Raw genomic sequence first — 18,422 nt, forward strand, 5'->3', positions numbered from 1 at the left:
CTTTTGACGCAAAATTTGTATATGATTTGTTATGAAATCCTTCTCATTTCAAATACAATAGTTCTCTTCCCTCTTAATGATTTAGGTTTTATTTCTAGTGCATAAGGTTACTCATAATATTATTGGTCTCTAATTAAGATTTTTTGTAAGATATTTCGATATTTTTATAATATTACTCGTATTTTTGGTGTGCAGATTGTCCTTTGTTGGCCATCGACGCATTTTGGGGTTGCAAATTGGTGTCTTCATCAGATGTTTTTCCTTTCTTGTTTCCTTTTTATTAGTTTTATTGTTTTCTGTTGTGATTCTTTTCTACTATTAAATTTTTCTTTCACATTTGTGAGCATGGCCATGCTAATTTGTGGTTTGATAATTTATTTTTCTTAACTGGTCTTCTTTCTATTTTCTTTTACTTCTTTGTTTGTTTGTTTGTTTTTTTTTTCTAATGTGGGTTTGGGGTGAGGGTGGAGTAAATAAACTAGTCATTTCAACCTATGTTGTTGGTTTAGCTCCAAAAGTGTGGGCTAAGGCAATGGAGGTATGTATTAAGGAATTTACTTGTTTACTAGTATACAAATTTTTCCTTGTTAATTTAACTCATTTATGGCTTCATAATTATCTCATTTGTTTAAATTTAAATGCAATGAAGGTTAAGGAAGGGGGAGGAACACCGATGAAACGACTTAATATCTCTATGTGAGAGAGATGTGGTGCACTATATCAAAGGTAGAGCAATGGCATAGAGGCTGAGTTATCTTTTGCGGTAGAGGGTAAGTTTCTTCTTTTTTTTTTTTCCAGTTCTATGGATCTTTGTTTTTGCATTTGTGAGCATGGCCTCCTTGGTTTGATGGTAAACCATGTCAAATATCCCAAATAGTAGTAACAATTGCATCCTCGAATGTGCCCATCTAGAAAAGTTATTCTATCAAATTAGACAAGAGATATGTGGACTACTCAACCCCATGAGAAGATGTGCAAGTCAACCCTCCTTCAGGTGCATGGATTGACAGAAGTCTCAGAGGTGCCGCTGTTAGGAGTGCAAAGTTTATAAAAGTGTGATACAAGGGTGGAGAGTTGCATAAGCGTGGTGCCAGATTGCAATACAACGAGCAGTGATGGGTGGTCACCTCTTAGAGGGAGATCATACCAGTGGGCGGGCTGGAGCAATAGTGATAACAATGCAGGAAGTCGATAGAGTAGTTGTACTCATACAATACGTATGGGAGCCACATATCAACCTAGTGTACAAAGGTTGGAGAGTGCATCTAATTTCACCCCTGGGAAGGTGAAGGTTTCATTGATTATCGTGGAGAATGGCATATGGGAGTTTGCTAACACCAAACTCACCCTGCCGACATATGTTGCAAAAGTGGCCACCTATAACCAAAAGGGTGTGAAATCTAGGAGAATTATCTTGGATGTGGTGAAGGATCATGTGATTCCTCACCCCTATTTGAGAAGAAGACAAGGGAGATGTGGGAGGCTCTGATGAAGCTTTATTAGAGTTATAACGCAAACGGAAAAATGGTGTTGAGAGAGAAACTCAAGAACAACAAGGTGACTAGATTAGATACCGTGACCAATTATCTGACCAAGATCACATAGATATGTGATGAATTGGCAACAATTGGTGTGGGTCGTCATAGAGGATGAAATGATAAGGATGACCTTGAATGACCTTACTAATGGAATCCTTTCATGAAAGGCATCTTTGCACAAGAGCATCATCTTTGACCTCAATGTTCTTAGGACATTGTGTTCTGATTGTGCAGATTAATGCAAAGCTCGTGTTATGGTTGTAACTGTCTATGCTCTGAATGTTTGGCTCCCCTGGTTGTCGGTTGTTGTCCTCATGCAAATTTACTCCATACTTATTAAGTCATCTGTCATAGTATTAGAGTTCACTGGTCGATAAAAATGCTGTTATGATGGCGCTCCCAGGAATGATTGAACTGTCTTTCAACTTATTCCTTACAGTTGAGTCTTTCCACTACTCGTAAACATGGATATTTTCAATTTTGAGGGTTTATATGTTGCTTCGTTGTGAATGAAAATGTGTTTTTTTAATGCTCCAGATATAATTAACAAATGGGGTTTATGTTGTGTAGTTCAGGCATTGTGCTATTGAACAAAATCCATCATGTGGGCATAGTATACCCAAAATCTATGACCATTCCTATCAGATAACGTGGATTGCAAAAAAGTAGAGCTATTATTTTCCTCGTTATACTTATACAATGGAGATTGGGATCTGTTTTTAAGTGGAGATTAAGGCATGAAATACAAGTTGCAAGTGGAGCAGACAAGAGGTAAGTGAACCGCTGAGTGCATGTGTTACCTGTTTAGTTCTCTTAGGAAATTGTGTTCTCATTGTGAAGATTCATGCAAAGCTTATGTCATGGTTGTAACTGTCTGTGCTCTGAATGGTGGCTCCCTTGCTTTTCAATTGTTGTCCTCGTGAAAATTTACTGCATACTTATTAAGTCATCTATCATAGTATTATAGTTCATTGGTCGATAAAAATGCTATTATGATGGCCCTCCCAAGAATGATTGGACTGTCTTTCAATTAATTCCTTACAGTTCTGTCTTTCCACTACTTGTATACATGGATATTTTCAATTTTGAGGGTTTATATGTCTTTCAACTTATTCCTTGCAGTGCAGTCTTTCCACTACTAGTAAACATGGATATTTTCAATTTTGAGGGTTGATATGTTCCTTCATTTTGAAGGATATATTCAATTTGAGGGTTTGTATGTTCCTTCATTGTGAAGGAAAATGTGTTTTTTAATGCTCCAGATATTATTAACAAACAGGGTTTATGTTGTGCAGGTCAAGCATTGTGTTATTGAACAAAATCCATCATGTGGGCATAGTATACCCAAAATCTATGACCATTTTGAAAACTTCTGATGGGACTTGTCACAACAAACAATCCATCCCCAATGATATCAAAATCTTCTATTTCATGATATCAAAATCTTCTATTCATGAAAAAGAAAAAGGATGGTTTCATATACAGATGGAAGCCACTCAAATTAGTCTTCCTGAGAAAAAGGTGAAAGCTATTGTTGAGAAACTGGCTAGGGATAGTTCACTGAAAGAACCACCAGTTTGTATCTTTTCAGGGCATAATCTGGGTATCTCTCATCTCAAGCAAGGAGGGTTTCATATAAAGATGGAAGCCACTCAAATTAGTCTTCCTGAGAAAAAGGTGAAAGCTATTGTTGAGAAACTGGCTAGGGATAGGTCACTGAAAGAACCACTAGTTTGTATCTTTTCAGGGCATAATCTGGGTATCTCTCATCTCAAGCATTCTTGTGATAATATGCCATTGAAGATAATGGGTCCTGAATCCTAACATTTCTACCAGAAAGTGCATGGTGAAGATGTTTCAGAAGTGGTAGTGCATGGTGAAGATGTTTCGGAAGTGATAAAGGTTTCTACTCATCAATGTACGTCAAAAGAGCTTCAAGACAAAATGATATGAAGTAGCTGGAACAATGTTAAAGAGGACAACCCTACAAGGATATGGAAGCAACAAAATGTGAAGTGAAATGGAAGCAACAAAATATGAAGTGAAACCTGTAGTGCATGTACAACTAATGGAAGCAACAAAATATGAAGTGAAACCTGTAGTGCATGTCAAACTAAACCTGCCAAAAGTGGCTGAGAATATTATGGGTGAAGAATCTTCTGAAAATTGTCAAAGTAGCACAACAACAGAGAAGGGAAAAGAGTTAGAAGACACTACAGAATTAGATTCAAAGTCATATCATTCTCCTAAAAGCACGGAAACAGGAGAGAGAAGGGACAAGAGTTAGAAGACACTACAGAATTAGATTCAAAGTCATATCATTCTCCTAAAAGCACGGAAACAAGAGAGATATTTCAGGAAAATGATCTGCATTTGTGAGAAGAGGACTGGTCTAATTTGCCTATGTGGTGTAGCAGTGAAGGAGATGCAGAAGGTGACGTGACCTTTCACTCACTCTGGAAGTGAGACATCCTCATCCTCGTCAAATTTGGAATTGCCAAATTTCTCCTGTAGGAGTGAAACTAGCTCTTTTTCTGGGAGGGAGAATGAACCATCAACTTCCATTTAATCTTCTCTGGGTTCAATAGATGCTTCCATTTTCAGTTCCAACCATATGTGCAAGTCATCTTTTCCAGCCATGCATTTACAAAAACAGGCTATATCTACAGATATCTCAAGTCATGATGACAAAGAAATATTTCCAGCACATCCTCAAACCAAGTCATACAACCAACCTCAACTTTATGAGTACTTAAATGTTCCAGAGGGAATGATGGTAATGACAGAATACTCAGAAACAGGCAAAATATCCCCTTTAAAATACAAAGAAATTTCACACACAACTCGTACAAATCCTGAATCTTGCCATTGTCAAGGGATAGGTGTTACTGTTCAGAAAGACAATTCCATACTACCTAATGAGCTAGATGTTAGTCCAACTTTTTTACGTTCTACAGAAGAATTTCCTGTAGGTCTTGCTGCAAATGAAGTGTTATTAGCTAAAAATTCCACTCTAGAGATAAATTCAGATGTTGCACAAGATGGAAATGGTGCAGCCTCCTAGCTCATATTGATAACAAAAGATGCAATGAACATAGGATCTCGTCTAACAGAGGCTTTTGAAGAGAATGGAAACATCCAAATTGATGATGGTTGTAATGATTTTTCTGCTACAAATATGGATAGTTACTATATTAATGTGGGTGATCGTGCCTCCATAGTTGAGATTACTTCTGTTCTTGATTTGCCTATACAAAGAGAAAGTTCAGATCTTTGCGTGTCAGTGGGTACCTGCCTATCACTTGTAGACATAGATCATAATAAGTGTATTCATGAAACTTCATCTGTGCCTTCCATGGATATTCAAAATACCATGTCTTCAATTCAAGCTTCAGAGCATTATTTGAAATGATCAATGGCAACCGTTTTCTTCAACTGAGTAAACATTTCTTGAATCAAACTCAGCCTCATGGATTGATCCTCAATGTAGTAAAAGGCATGTTAATGTACCAGTTAAATTGGTGGCATCTATTGTCAAGCTGCAATATGAAAAATCAAACATAAAAGGAAGTTCAATGCATGCACCAGGAAATTATGTGAATAGAAAAACTAAGAGTCTCAGTTTGAATAGTTGCCCATATCATCTATTACAAACTAGAGAATCTTCCTTTGCTTATTATGTTTGCAAAGTTTGTGGGAACATGAGAGTTAGCCCCTGTAGGGTGGTTACTCTACAGTAAAACATCCTGAAACATATCTAGCGGGAAGCTGCTACCATGGATCTTTGGAAGTGCCTACATTTCATTCTTTAGATGAAAATACTAGTGTTTGGAGCCCAAAAAGAGCCAGCATGAAATTAGCTAAAAAATATCATCATCTGTGGTCATCTAGGGGGCGAGCCTGAAATTTCTTGACAAAAGCCTTCATAATTCAAAGTCAATACATTCATGGGATCAAGATGACTCTTGCAAGTCAGAATGCAGCGATAATTCTGCTATGAGCCCTGCCCCATGATCAGCAGGATGTGCTTTTGATGACCAGTCTCCAGGTCAGGGACATGGAAGCTGTCACTTAAATTTTAAAAGGCAATGTAAGACAAGTATAACAGCTCTAGTGCCAGCAGACATACATGGTTTGCCCAAAATTAAATCAAGTGGACCTTCACCTTTGATTGAATGGTGGAGATCCGGTGGCAGGTGTGATTGTGGTGGATGGGATCTGGGTTGTGCACTCACCTTACTCCACAATCGGAAACAAAGAAGGAAAAGCGACTTAATTGAGACCAATTCAAAGGCAGAGGATTGTTATTCATTATATGTGCTTTCTAATGTATTGTATCTGGGACCAACCATTTTTATTTTAATATATCTAGAGTGCCACAGTGTTATGTTATGGTTCATCCATATCATTTTCTCCTCCTTTTTTCTCCCTGAAAATACCAGAAAGTTTGTCATTCTGTCACTGCTATATGAAATTTTTGTTCATGTCGGACATTATGTGAACTGCAGGGAGAAAGGGAAGACAGACCCACATTAACAATGGCAACAGTTGCCGACTGTATTCTGCTAGTTTTCAATCACAATTCTCTATAGTTTTATCCATGCTGCACAGCAGAGAAGAGATCATCATTCCTCCTGTCATGAATAATAAAAACAATAATAGAGTAACTGATTGCAGTTGGTACCAAAAGCAAAAGGAAAGAGCCCTGGGCACCTTTGGGACGAGCAGGGAGGATATCAAATTTATTCCTAGATAGATAGAGGTGTACATTGTACTGTAAAGTTTTGTCGGTCAATTTGTGGAAAATGGGCTTTAGGTTAAAGTTGTTGTCATCCATGATCCCCTATTGTGGTCTGGGTACATGGAAAATCCTGTCATCCAAATGCTAAGAGCAATCCAAATGTATATTCAGCGATGGCTATTTCCATGTTGCGGGTCTTACAACTCCTGCATCGGTATTGGCTTCTTGTACTATCCAAACATCGTGGCAAGATGTAAAGGTCTATTGGTTATGATTTGTGAACAAAATAATAGAGCAAAAATATGTAAATTATATTGTTTTTGATCAAATAAATTTTATCAATTCCTTGCACATCCTTCTGGTCTGGATCAAGGTTCAAGATCTTTACACCTAACATAACATAAGTAGAAGTAGGACACCAAGCACTTTTTGGGATTGTTTCTACTGTAGAAACTACTTTCTATCATATTTCCCTTGTATATTCAAAGAACAATACATTTTTGTTACTGTACATTACACATTTCAGCGTCCTTGTGGCCCTTTTATTTGTACTTTGTAGCTTCCTTTTAACTTTTGTGATTGTAAACCCTGATGTGTTCATTGTGTTAAGGCAAATTGGATGATAGCTAGAGTTCATTGTACTATTACAACAATTTCTTTGTTCTTATCTATACAACCACCAATCCTTTGTGTGTTGCTATTTGCAAACTGTTACTTCAGTTTGCTTGCTTATCTGGCGTATCGTTGATACTTGTAATTAGGAACTTACGTGCAGTTCTAATTAAAATTAGCCAGAACTGCTTCATTTTTATTATATAATAGCACTATATAATAGCGCAGCTTTGTTACAGTTGATATTTAGAAGTTTTGTGCAAAATATTTTTATATCTAGCATTAGTTATATTGAGAAAGGAGTATGCCATATTGGTTCCTTCAGATTTCTCTTCTTGGCAAAACTGTGCTTAGTGAACCCAATTGTCAATTTCTGGTTTTCCTCACCTTTGTTTCTTTTCTCAAGATTCATGAGTTTTTATATAAAATATTCTTCTAGCGCACGAGGAAGGGAGTAAAGGATAATCCAAAATGTTTTTCATATTTGTAAATCTCTGGACAAGTTAATTGAGATACAAAGTTTGTTCACCTCAGGTTTTTAAATGATTTACCACGCAAACAACATCCAAAACATATCTCCATCTAAAACACCATCGAATTTCCATCAGTAATATTTATGTATGCGGTGAATGTTATATAGTCATTGTAAACATCCTTAAAAAGTGTCTAAATTTATTTCAATAAAAATATCTATGGAGATGTCATGAAAAGGATAATTATTATTTCAATAAAAATATCTATGGAGATGTCATGAAAAAGATAATTATCATCGTCAATAAAAATATCTATGGAGATGTCATGAAAAAGATAATTATCATCGTTTAACTGCTGCTACAGGACTATGGGCCATGTACCCATCCTGGACACTTTTGATCGACCACACAGCCTGAGGGACCCAAAGAAATTGAAATTTTCATGCTGGGAGCATGTGTGGTGTGAATAGAGAGGAAAGAGAGGAAGAGCAAAGGTGCGAATAGAGTGAACATAGCAAAAAGAATTTTGAATCACATGCAAGGCTGAAAGTGTGACCCTGACCAAAGTGATAAAGTACCAGCACACCTGTGTGGTTTGTGTGGGGGTTGTGGACTACTTGATTGGTGGTGGAAGTATGCTGAAGCCTTCATCTTTCTCATGCTAGATGATAATTATAATACTGAGATTTTTTTTTAATATACTTACAAAAGAAGGTTAGATGATAATGATAATGATAATACTGAGAAATTTTGTTGAATATATGCACAAAAAAAGGCTGGATGATAATCATAATACTAAGAAATTTTGTTGAATATATGCACAGAAGTAGTAGAGATGATGATTTTTGTGAACTAATTTCATGCTGACTTTTTCTGGGCTGCATTTTCATCTAAAGTGCAATGCAATTTTGTTGAATATATGCACAAAAGTAGTAGAGATGATGATTTTTGTGAACTAATTTCATGCTGACTTTTTCCGGGCTGCATTTTCATCTAAGTACAATGTAGACACCTAAAAAAATAATTCATGAGAGCAGCTTCCTGCTAGATATGTTTCAGGATGTTTTACTTTAGGGTTTAACTTGTAGTAGATATCAAGTCATGATCCCAACATAAATTACTTAATAAATATAATTCACAAGAGCAGCCGCTAGATATGTTTCAGGATGTTTTACTTGTTTCAGGATGTTTTACTTTAGGGTTTAACTTGTAGTAGTAGATATCAATTCATGATCCCCACATAAATTACTAACATTTATTAACGAGGTAATTAGCAAAATTCTGAAATGATATTGAAACAGAAACAAAACCAAGTAAACATACACTACTAACATTTATTAATGAGGTAATTAGCAAAATTCTGAAATGATATTGAAACGGAAACAAAACCAAGTAAACATACATTACTAACATTTATTAATGAGGTAATTAGCAAAATTCTGAAATGATATTGAAACGGAAACAAAACCAAGCAAAACAATGAGAGTATGGGTTGGACTGCCCAATGTCACAATGTGGACCTGTTGAATTTTCAACCAGATGCATCAACTTCGAGATAATGGATCAATAAACAAAATAAGTCAGAACTTATATTCAAACTCACCCTTCTCTGCCTTCCAAGGTGAAAGGCCCTCTCTGTTAAACATAACTAACTGCAATCTTAATGCTAAGTGAAGCTAACAACTTCTTAACTTTACTAAGCTAACAACCTCTTAACTTTACTAGTAATTTGGGAAAAAAATGAAGCTAACAACCTCCTAACTTTACTAACTTTACTAGTACTTTGGGAAAAAAATGAAAATGACTAGGTACTTTGGGAAAAAAATGAAAATGAAAATGAAAATAGAAAATTGAAAGTGGAAGTAGAACTTCACTTCGTGAAAGTAAAGTAAAGTGAAAGGCACTTTCTGTTAAACACAACCTCTTAACTTTACTAAGCTAACAACCTCTTAACTTTACTAGTACTTTGGGAAAAAAATGAAAATTACTAGTACTTTGGGAAAAAAATGAAAATGAAAATGAAAGTAGAAAATTGAAAGTGGAAGTAGAACTTCACTTCTAAGGTGAAAGTAAAGTAAGTGAGACACTTTCTGTTAAACCCAACCAACTGCAATTTTAATGCTAAGTGAAGCTACCAACCTTTTAACTTTACTAAGTTAACAACCTCTTAACTTTACTTGGGAAAAAAATGAAAGCTATCAACCTATTAACTTTACTTTACTAGTACTTTGGGAAAAAAATGAAAATGAAAGTAAAAAATTGAAATTTTGGGAAAAAATGAAAATGCCAGTAGAAAATTGAAAATTTGGGAAAAAAATGAAAATGAAAGTAGAGAATTGAAAGTGGAAGTAGAGCTTCACTTTTAAGGTAAAAGTAAAGTGAAAGTTAGCTATAGTAAAATAACACTCATAAAAGTGTGAATAATGTTGGGTATTGTAGGGCCTCATCAATTCTATGCAAGGACACATTACTTGTAAAAGTAAAGTGAAAGTTAGCTATAGTAAAATACCACTCATGAAGGTGTGAATAATGGTGGGTATTTTACGTCCTCATTAATTCTATGCAAGGATGTATTACCTGTAATAAAATAACATTCATAAAGGTGTGAATAATGGTGGGTCTTTTAGGTCCTCATCAATTCTATGCAAGGACATATTACTTGTAATAAAATAGTGTCATGACACAATTTAAACTTTAATCTGCATCAAAATTGTTTCATTATATAACATGTCTACCGTTGTCGTCTCTTACCTTTATCATAAAGGCTTACACTTCGATCCTGAATTGTCTACTATGTCTATTGTTGATGTCTAATGGGTTTATCATAGAGGCTTACAATTCCTGAATTGTCTACAGATAGAGTTCTTTAGGTACTATGTTCACTGTTGATGTCTAATTGGTCTATCATAGAGGCTTACACTTCCTGAATCATCTACAAATAAAGTTCTTTAGGTTCTTCTGCTCTTTAGGTTCTCTGAAGTTTTGGCTTGACAACATATTTTTGTATCAAGAAGCTTGTGAAGCTTGTTTGACATTTTCTATGATCAATACATATTTTAGCTTTGGAATGCATTTATATTTTCTATGATCAATACAGATCTTAGCTCTGGAATGCATTTATATTATTTTTTAGGATCAATACAGATTTTAGTTGTGGAATGCATTTATATTTTTTATGATCAATACATATTTTAGCTTTGGAATGCATTTATAGTCTATGAGACAGAAATCGCTTCTTGTGAAAGCAATCCATAATGATTGCAACTCTTGGGCATGTAAACTATTCAAACAATGAACAAAAAGAATAGCAATGAAAACCATTTAAACAATGAATAAAAAAAATAACGTAATGCCTCTCAGTCAAAATTATGTATATTACATTGTAATTTAATAGTATACTTCAATAACCAAAAACGTAATTTAATAGTATACTTCAATAACCAAAAACAAAAATCAACGAGAAAAAATATGGCATATGCTTTAACAAATAAAAATGTGTGAAAGTCATCTTCATTACCACAAAAATGTTGACATAGATAGAATGAAGCTTAACATACAGCGATACAATGTAATTTAATTGCATATCTCAACAAGACAAAATATAATATATATTTAACAAATAAAAATCAAAATCTTAACAAATAAAAATAAAAATCCAATGAAAACAAGCCACAAAAAAATATGTGAAACTCATCTTCATTGGCACAAAAATGTTCATAACCATACAAAGAAAAAAAATCCATATGACGATTGGTCAAAAAAACTACCACCATTAATCAAAATACATGGCCCCAAAGGCAAATATTAAACAACACTGCCCAATAATACTAATGGAAAAAAAAAGAAAATATATTATATAAATTTTAACTATTTAATATTAAATGGATTAGTTAATAGAATCCCGCCTGTTGTAATAATCTTTCTTTGATAATAATATATTTTTTAAAAACTTGCTTGGCATGAACATATTTTATTTTATAATTTTATCTTTAGTTTATCTGAGTGTATTTATATTTACCCGTTTTAATCCTTAATAGCAATTATGTTGAATATTTTTAAAATAAAATGATAAATGATTTGGTAGTTTTTTTTTTGAAGTTTTAATATAATATATTATGATTAAAACAAACCATTTATATGTTTATATTTTAATTTTTACTTTTTAGTTTATGAAGTTTCATTATAAATTGAGTTACGAAGATATTTTAATTTTTAGTTTATGAAGTTTCATTATAAATTGAGTTAGGAAGATATTTTAATTAAAAAAATATTATATGAATTTATCTAAACTCTAAATTTGATAGGTATAAGAGATTAGTTAAAAACAAATATTATTTTTAAATAAAAAAATCACTTCAATCTATTTTTAAAATAACATATTTTTATAATTTTATAAAATTTTAATTTAGAAAAATAAATTTAAATTATATTTTGATTTTTTGTTTTATAAAATTATATTATTTCTTTAATATATATTATATAAAATTGTATTATATTGTTTTATAAAATTATATTATTATTGGTGTATTATATTGTTTTATAAAATTATATTATGACTTTAAATTGTATTATATTATTTAAAATATTTTAAAATTAATATAATTATATAGATTAAATGGTTAGTAAATGTCTATAAAAATTAAAAAAAAATCATCTCATAATATATTTTATATTTTGAAAAAAAAAAAAAATCATAAAAATTAACTGAATTATAACTTTATTTTAGATTATTGTTATTATATTAATAGGCTTGTCTATTTTGGAATAAGACTAATAGAATTTTAATTTAATTATCAATAATTATCAAGTAGTTGGTAGGGATTTAACCTTCAGATAAATCTCAACCTTTGATTTATGACTGCTATTAAGATATTCTATACTATTATGTGGAAGTAAATTCGTACAATCTACTTAATAATTATTAATAAATAAATTAAATTTCTAAAAACCCCATTTGAAAATAGACATACCTATATTTTGACATAAACAAATTTTAGTTAGACTGTTTCTTTTATTGTTGTTTACAATCCATTTTTGAATTGGGTATCCATGTTATCAATGGTAAAATTCAGATGCAACCTCATGTTTTAACCAAACTCTTTGAATTTCCTAATCAGCTACAGGATACTAAAATGATTCATCGATTTCTAGGAATACTAAATTATGTGCATAAATATATTCCTAGATTATCAGGAAAACTGCTCCAATTCGTAAACATTTGCATTCTGGATGGTCACCAGAAGCTACAAAGGCAGTTCAATTGTTAAAAGTTGAATGCAAACATCTTCCTGAGCTTAAAACGCCAGGTAATGGATTTCTCATTCTTCAAACTGATGCATCAGATAATTTTTGGGCAGCAATCCTTTTTAAAAGAAAGGCGGATATGGGAGAAGAAATTTTATGTGCATATGCATCTGGAGTGTTAAACGCACATGGGAGCAAGAATAATCTGAATGATAAAACATGCAGTACCATTTTTATTAACAAATGATTTACATTTATAGTACAATATCTGACCGTTGGGTTCCACATCCCAAGGTCTCTTGGACTCCTTTTGTCCATTCGACTTCCACACTAACCCACTTGAGGATTAGGTGTCCAACATTCCCCCCCTTAATCTGAAGGGTTATGTATGAGTCCAAGAAGAGAGCTGTAATACAAAATGTGCAAATATGCATGGCAGCACTAGGCTGAATGTGCTCTATGAAATGTTGGTATAAAGGGCGGTGGTTTAAGGATGACCACCAACACTGGAACGCTTAGTGCAGTTCCCAGAACTCTTCCAAAACTGGCAAGAAACTAAAGTTTTCTGCTAGAGGAAGTGATCCTATTGTTTTAAAGAGGGAAACCTTCAACCATAAAAGGGAGGTCTCATCCCGCATAAAAGGTAAAACTTCAACCTGAAAAGGGAAGTCTCAACCTGTGATGGTTTAAGGATAACCAACAACTCTGGAATGCTTAATGCAATTCCTGGAACTCTTCCAAAACTGGCAAGAAGTTGGTGTCTTCTGCTAGAGGAAGTGTTCTCAATTTTGTTCTTGGAATTCTTCCAAAATTGGCAAGAAGCTGAAGTCTTCTGCTAGAGGAAGTGTCCCAGATTGCCAACTGAAGGCATGTTCATGGGCATCTTTGTCTCTGGCTACAACTCTGAAACTGGTGTGGCAGGTTGTGGCTCAGGCTCGCTTGATGTGACTTTGAAGCTTGTAGATGACCATCATTTCCCCCCCTGTCAGATACAAGGTGAGATGATGGAGAAAACTCAACTGCAAGACTGTTCAATACTCTAGAAGAAGTTTTGACATGTGATTGGAATATCTTCTTGGCTGTTGATGCCCATTGCCAAGAAGCGATCCATCCAAGATGAATCTTTGTTCTTGCAGGACGTTTGTTTTTGAAGCATCTGTGTGAAGAATGGTTGGTTTTATGACAGTGCTTACACGGATGAAGATCAAAACAGTGATCTTTCAGATGGCCAACTTGGTCATAGTGTTGGCATTTTATAATCTATTGTTGTTGTTGTTGCTGTTGCTGTGGAAGAGGGGCAGAGTCTGGAACAGCTGAAGCTGAACTGTCATGAGGAGCAAGTGAACTATCATGAATGAATCCAACACTCTGAAACTGAATGGGCTTGGAGTAGTCTGGAATATGAAAGGATAAGTCCTTGTCATATCCAAGACCAGTTCTGTGCTTGTTGTGGACAAGCTGTTCCCAAGGTTTGATGATGGGCTTGGGAAGAGCAGACTGAGTTTCTGCATCTGCATGTACAATTGCTGCTTTATTTGAATGAACTATAACATTATTGACTTGTTGCTGATAGGTGGTTGTCTCAAAGTTCTGAACAGAAATAGATTCAGAATGATGACTCCACTGCTGTAATTCTTCTTGTTGTAGCTGAGATTCAAGCTGCAAAAAATCAATCTTTTCTTGTGCATATTGTAGACATGTCTGAATTTTTGAGAGAGAGCCTTTGCTGATTTGTAATGTGTCATCAACAGTGGATTGTATAAGAGTTTTCATGAACTCTAATACTTCAGTAATTGTAGCCATTTTTTCTCAATAGAAATGCACCACTAGAAACTTGTTTTGGAGTGAAAATGTACCCTAAATAATCACAATGCTTGCAACAAATAGCAGACAATCTGGTGCATATAATGCTGATATCACCCCAACAATTAAAGCAATCTTCTCATTAGAATCTGTTGAGAAAAACAAATTTGTTTGTTGCACATAAATTTATGCCCAAACTGCACAATAGGAACAAGTAAATTGAACAAGCAGCAACTTTAAATTGAATTGGATCTTTCAAATACTCCTTCACTTTCTCGGCCAGTGGAAAAGAATAGTCAAATTCAATAGCGACTGCTAATACATTCTTGTAACTATTGATGATAGCATGTGGAGCAGCTGCAATTGTGGGATTACAGATCGCATGGTTGAAATGATGGTCTCCCAGAACTATTGCATATGCCTAGTGGTTAATTCATGCATCATATGATACTCTGTCTTCAAAATACAAATACCAGATATAGCCCAAAACAACCAACGCACAGTGTACGCAGCCACACTAAAATGACCAATGCGCATATATAAACCAACTCAATATTGCAATTTACAAGGGTTTCACAAAATAAATTCACCAACCGCTGATATGACTACCAATTAATCACCAACAGCTGATATGACACATGACTCGCACATACTAGTCAATTTTTAAAATCTCGGGCACCCAACATTCTTCAGGCCAGTAAAAACTATACCCAAATCATAAATGTGCGTTGGTGATCTACAAGAATACTGCAACAAATAAGCACATTTTCTATACCCAAATCATGAATGTGTGTCGGTGATCTACAGGGCTACTACCGACATACAGAACACACTAAAAAATAATGAATCTTGTTACATCTTATGGGCAGATCTAAAGTGGCAACGCAGTAGTGCAAAATCTACAATCACAAAGTTCTTTGTTGCGTTGCGAGTAGCAGCTTCCCAGTGTACATGGGCAGAGCAAAGGAAGGCTCCTGATCTCCTGAGAATAAATCACACCCAATTAGATTGCTAACCTCAGAAACTTGGTCCGCGACTCTCTTGATCAGTGGGTTCGATCTTCATAATTCGGCTCGTTCAAAATAAATGTTAAACTCAACCCAATTTGGCATGGAGGCTCGGTTAGGTCATGACTCTATCAACAATCAATGAGCCCAGACTTCTGCTAAACAACAAACATGCCCAGAATATCGAAATCGCACGCTGAAGATTCTACCCATGCTTAAGGTATCTCTCGGCCCTCCTGAAGATGAAATTATGGCAATTATATATTGAAAAAATCTTGTTCTCCAGGAAAGAATAACACCATTTCTGCAATAAAATTCATGGATAGACGACTGCTTGGACTTGAGGAAGCTATGCTCGTTTTCAATGGAATTCATCCTTCAATACAGGCATACCACGCTGACAATGCACTTCACACGTAGTATGCTCAAGATTCTAATGCATAGGGGCAACCGACAATTGATACCCCACCTCGACCCTCGATGGCTTAATTTAACACTGGGAATCCTTGGTATGCAACGCAGTCCATTTCTTAGAATTTACTTCAGCCGATGCCATAGGATAAAGTCAGCTTGAAATTGTCCTTTTTACGTAACACAATTCCAGCCTTCAAGGAAAATAATCCAGCTTAATTCTGCAATCTGATGCCCACCGACCGGTTCAAATTCCTTGAGTGTGGTTGAGCTCTACTGTGTATAATATATATACTCCGCCCAGATTTCATTCGCGGCCCCAAAAGATTTCTACACGGCTTTATTATAACATTAGGCAGGCCCCACGACTATTTCACTCATGTCTGTCACCAATACGCAGCTCAAGAAACAATGAAACACGGTTCTGTGAACAATGTTTCCGTCCCAACAAAATAATGTATAGAACTCGACCTCCACAGAAGTATAATCGTGCCACCTCCCTCTAGTCTTGGAACTAGTGAAGAAAGAAGGCGATCTTCCACAATTTTCAACCTATTCCACGCTCACCTTGGTCTCCATGCTCACGGCAGCAGCGTCGGATAGAGAATAATGGCAAAGGAAATGGCATTCAATGCACATGACGAGGAGCGTTATGTGAAGCGTTAACTAGGCAGGGTATTTTTCTATTTCAAGACTGCAAACAGTGCAGAGACTAGGCGTTACAATGCACAGAATGAGAATGAATTAATCATATTCGATGACTGGAAAAGAATAATGGGTTAGTCTGCGCAGACGGGTTCCGGTAAAACTTCAACCTTCTGTTTCCCTGAGATGTTACTGTGCATAAGATAGAACAGAGCAGAATGATATGATGTTCTGATGATAGTACTGAAAAGACATGTTTGGTAACCGACGTGAGGCTTTATGATGACTATACAGAGCAGAATATGGAGTGTTGCTACCAGGTGAGGGATAGAAAAACGCTGCGTATGGGAATGCAACAGTCCAACAAGACAATCCAATCTTCAACGCTTTTCGAAATAATTGGAGAGGTCGGTTCGTAGACTAGATTCAACTATGCAAATTCATTGGGACAAGCTACAAACGATTCAATGGAGCAGAGCAGTGGCAATAATTAATGTCAGCAAATTGGCAAATCTCAAGTGCGCAGGAGCATTAAGTTTCCTTGGGAAGATAAAATGCCTAAGCCAGAATAGGAAAAACCAGCGTTACATATTAAAACTGCATGAGATGCCAGGCCAGCGTTTTCAATGAGATGTCAACCGGGACAGTATTGATATAATGTATATGGACAGTGTGTCAGAGACCAAAAATAGAGACCAGGCACAAGAAAAGGAGGAAGGTCAGAACTAGTTTCATATTTGACAACACTGACATGTGCAGAGTGCGCTCAATAAAATGGAACGGCTAAAGGAGTCTATAATCACCATTAGGCACAGAACTGAACAAGTAAATGTAGAAAACTAAATGTTGAGCTTGATTAGTCCATAAAACTCATGGAAGGCCACACATCATAAAACTCATTAAAACATAGAAACGTTGGTTTACACAGGCCACAAAAACAAGTGGCTTACACAATATTGAGAAGGTTATGAACGTACCAGATCTGATACCATGTTAAACGCACATGGGAGCAAGAAAAATCTGAATGATAAAACATGCAGTACCATTTTTATTAACAGATGATTTACATTTATAGTACAATATCTGACCATTGGGTTCCACATCTCAAGGTCTCTTAGACTCCTTTTGTCCATTCGACATCCACACTAACCCACTTGAGGATTAGGTGTCCAACATGGAGAATTTTAAATTCACCAGAAAAATTATTTTCCAGCAGAAAAAGAAACTCTGGCCATTTTCAATGGCATACAAAAATTTGAGTTATATTTAGCCCCTGCCAAGTTTTTGATAAGAACAGACTCAATGAATTTCAAATATTTCTTGTCAGGACCAGAAATCTTTATTGTAACTTCAACTTCTTTCAGAAAAGATTTTCGTTTAAAAACAGAGGCATTTTGTAAACATCAGTAACATGGAGAGCAGGAGGATTCCAACTCTCAGGATTTTCAACAGCGTCATGAGGTTTAGTAGATTCTAAATCAGATTCAATAGCTCTAGAAGAGACTTTAGTTATGAATTTGTGATCAATAGAAGAGAAGGAGCGTAATAGATTTGCCATGTTTACAAACTATCCCAAAGATTGACTAAAGCAACATTTATCTACTTAGCCGCAAGAAACATCTACCATATTATTTACCAACATCCCTCTCTGCTCCAAATACAACAAGCTGAAGCAAACACTCCTTATTTGAGTATTTCTTTATATTCGAATCTACATCCATGTGCTTCTACTATGTTCCATGTCAATCCTTGTGATGTTTTTCTAGGTTTCATTTACCATGGTTCACATACCCATGAACCATCACTTCATGTAAGAAATCGGTTCATTAGGTTTAACACTAAGGGATGATTTCTTTAGTAGGAGGAAAGGATGTTTGTTATAATCACAATGACAACCTTGAATTGTATGGTTTGAATCTTTGATGCCATGCTCAAGTAAGTGCCAGTG

General features: G+C 35.1%; 1 long non-coding RNA gene across 1 annotated transcript; it reads left to right on the top strand.

Moving 5' to 3' along the window:
- Window positions 1–776: 776 nt before the first annotated feature.
- Window positions 777–3,873, top strand: LOC149190299 (uncharacterized). The gene is made up of 2 exons (XR_016255985.1): window positions 777–2,309; window positions 2,834–3,873. It is a non-coding gene; the product is annotated as an uncharacterized LOC149190299 (long non-coding RNA).
- Window positions 3,874–18,422: the final 14,549 nt, after the last annotated feature.

The sequence above is a fragment of the Pinus tabuliformis genome, chromosome 3_1, assembly GCF_031772625.1.
Source record: "Pinus tabuliformis cultivar Carrire ecotype Pingquan chromosome 3_1, CPIR1, whole genome shotgun sequence".
Lineage (NCBI taxonomy): Eukaryota > Viridiplantae > Streptophyta > Pinopsida > Pinales > Pinaceae > Pinus > Pinus tabuliformis.